This window comes from Arachis ipaensis, chromosome B05, assembly GCF_000816755.2.
Source record: "Arachis ipaensis cultivar K30076 chromosome B05, Araip1.1, whole genome shotgun sequence".
NCBI lineage: Eukaryota > Viridiplantae > Streptophyta > Magnoliopsida > Fabales > Fabaceae > Arachis > Arachis ipaensis.
Window position 1 is genome coordinate 58,415,778 of NC_029789.2, and position 3,184 is coordinate 58,418,961.

General features: G+C 36.5%; 1 protein-coding gene across 2 annotated transcripts in view; it reads left to right on the forward strand.

The window, feature by feature from the left end:
* LOC107643652 (pentatricopeptide repeat-containing protein At3g54980, mitochondrial) overlaps positions 1,441-3,184 on the forward strand; it is a 5,184-nt gene continuing 3,440 nt past the window's right edge. Inside the window, exons 1-2 of one of the 2 annotated variants that reach the window (XM_016347357.2) lie at positions 1,441-1,693; positions 2,326-2,578. The gene's annotated coding sequence lies outside the window, so the exon portion shown is untranslated. The remainder of the gene's footprint in view (positions 1,694-2,325; positions 2,579-3,184) is intronic. The other variant, XM_016347358.2, reaches the window with a different exon arrangement.

Below are 3,184 nucleotides of genomic sequence, written 5' to 3' on the forward strand. Positions count from 1 at the left end.
AGAACGCTCTTGGCTCGGAGTAAGCTGGTGGCGCTCTCGGCCGGCCACTTCGTGTTCTAGGTTTTGTACTCTGTGGCGCAGCTCTTGCATTATTCTGGCGCTATCGCTACCTGTTCCCCCAAAGGGTCGTCTCTCGGGCTGTCGCGGGGGGATCTAGTGTGCTCGCGAGAGGGAGCCCCAGCGGCTACCCTGCCTTCCTCCCCGCGTGGATCGCCTCTGTCGACTACCCCCACAGGGCCAGAATAAAGTCCATGTCAGCCGGTCCCCAGAGACGGCGCCAATGTTCGGTAACTCGGAGTTCCGAACGGGTCAGGGTCGACCACAGGAAGTTGAGGGGAGTAGGCTTGGATCTGGGTCTGGTACGGGTGATGCTCGAGCAAACGATCTCCCGATCTCTTTGTTCAATATGGGGGGAGCCACCTGCAATAACACTCTGACGCCCAAGTCAAGAAGTATGCAGGTAGCAGGGAGTAAGGATATGGTGACGTACCTCGGGGGTAGGAGTAGGACCCTCCCCATATATACCCTGTCAGAGGTGGGCCCCTCGAGGATAAACTCACCTTCCTTGAAGTTTCTTCCCCCTCCAACTGTCCCCAGGTGAGCTGGCTGTGAAGAGGAGAGATTCCTTGGCCTGGGTCCGGGCGCGGGGCGCCCTGGAGGCCGGCCGCCCGGATCTGGTTGGGTCTATGTGAAAGTGAAAAACGTGAAGTGGGCAAGTTAATATTTGGCATTTAAAAGATTTATTAAGTGATCGATATGATTTATATTGAATTTGCACTGTTACGTTGAATTCGCACTTATATAAATACGTAATAATTAATTCGGTAACTAATTGTTGATATGTAGAAAATGATATATTGATTTTAAAATTTTGATACATTATTATGAATAATGCAATGATAAAAATAAAAGAGTAAATTACGAAAAATATATTTGAATTATTTTTATATTAACAAAAATATTTTTAAATTTTGTTAGTAATAAAAATATTCTTAAATAATTTTAAAACGTGTAAAAAATATCCTATTATAATAAAAGATCTACTCCAATGATAAAAAAGTATGCATATAGTTCACTTGCCAATATTAAAATGTAACTACATAAAAAATTCATTTTACGAGAATTTTCTTTTTTATTAACCTAGAATGTCTTTCATAAGTATATATTTTTTCATATTTTTAAATAATCTGTAAATATTTTTGTTAACAACAAAATTTAAAAATATTTTTTTAACAACAAAATAATTTAAATATATTTTTGGTGGTTTACTCAAAATAAAATTCTCATTATTATGAGTAATGTAATGATGACATATTTTTTTATAAATTCAGTTAAATTTTTTATTTTAATTTTTACCTAATTTTATCAAAGAAATTCCCATTATTATAATTAATTAATTATCCAAACATTTTGGACGGAACCATAGTTTATTTATTTTTTCTTTTCTTAAAATAGAAAATACGAAAACCTCCGAGTACAGCAATAATGAAGAAAACCTAGCCTGAGTGTCAAACAAGACCGATCGTTCACCTCTAATTACTATCTGCGGCGCTGCTCCTGCTGTCGTCGTCGTCTCCGACGCCTCTCTTGTGGTTTTGCATTGCTTCTGCTGTTCTGATTCTCACTCGTGGCAACTCCCAGTCATCTTTGCTGCTCTGTTCCGCTACCTGCGCCGCTATACTCTGCTTCACTGGTGTGTTCCGCCTCTCTTCTCTGCGAATTGCCTCTGAATCTTTTGTTTTTTCGCACTTAGTTGTTAATTTTTATTGTTGATCAATGTGGTGGTGGTGTTGTTGCTATATACGTGTATTGTTGCTGCTGCAACTGAAATTTCGCAACGTGGTATTGGTTTGTTGCTTGTATAAACTATATTATAATTTTTATTGCTGCTGCATTCCTTAGGTCCAGAATTATTGTGGTTTTTTCCCCCAAATAATTCACATGTGAAGTAGAGTATACATATATCATATATCATAATTGGAATTCGTCGCTTTGTCTCTTAAAATCAGAAAGATAGCTGTAATTTAATTCGATCCATCTAGTATTCGAGAATCATGTTTCGTGAGATGTTCTTCTTGTGATATCCATTTATCACTTAGAATGAAAAGATTTCTGAACAGGCAGTTCATTCTTCTCTTGATAGATAAGCAAAAGATATATCTATTCATTGTGGAAGGTAAGAGGCACATAGTTTTATAACTGTACTTGTATTTTTAACTGGGATGTTCACGGGATAAATTTTTTGCTTTTAGCTTTTGCAACACATGATTTTTGAATCTTGAGTAGCATATTTTTGCCCTAATCATCTGTATGTACACTTACCAGATTGCTTGAAGAAACAGAAGATGACGTGAATTATGTGGTTGAGATATATATTTCTCATGATGCCAAACATTGTAGTTTGCCGAGTTGATAGAGAATGGACATGTCAAAGTGGGAGAAGTGAGCAAAGTTATTTGTCAGGATTTGATAAAACACTGCAGTGAAATGAGGTACATCAGATATAAACTCTTGAGAGGGAACAGTATATCTAACTCCAAAATGTGGGAGCTTCTTATAATGTGCCCAATTTCAATAGGTGACTTTGATATTTCAACATTTTCTGTTATTTAAGATTCTTAATTTATTATTTTAGGATTTATATTATCATAATCTTATATTATTATAATTGGGTTGATCCCTGTCCAATCTGATGGACCACCATTAGCTTAGGTTAGTGAAAAGTGAAAGTGGTTTTGGGTTGGGTGTTACCATTTTACTTTCGACGGGTGAGTGCTAGTACTAAACCACGCAAATCATTTTTTTATTCCTCGTTGCATGTATATGTCAAAACCCACAAAGTTTTATGTCTTTTAATTTTATTTGTTGTGAAATAATATTTTTATATCCTTTATAAATATTTATCTGCAACTGTTTAAATAATTTCTTTAGTTTGTCATATTATTAATTTGGTCCTTTACTATTATTATTAATGTTCATTGAATCATGAGCTATGGAATGATTTATGATTCATGACTCGAAAATTAATCAAATGATTTAGGACATCTATGTTGTAGCCTCTGCTTCCTACAGTAATGGAAAAAACTTACTCTTGATACCAGCTTTCCACATTGTTGCTGACTTGCTGTTGGTGACTTGGTGTATTTGACACCTGAGACTATTTTGTGACTGATCTGCCTGGAGT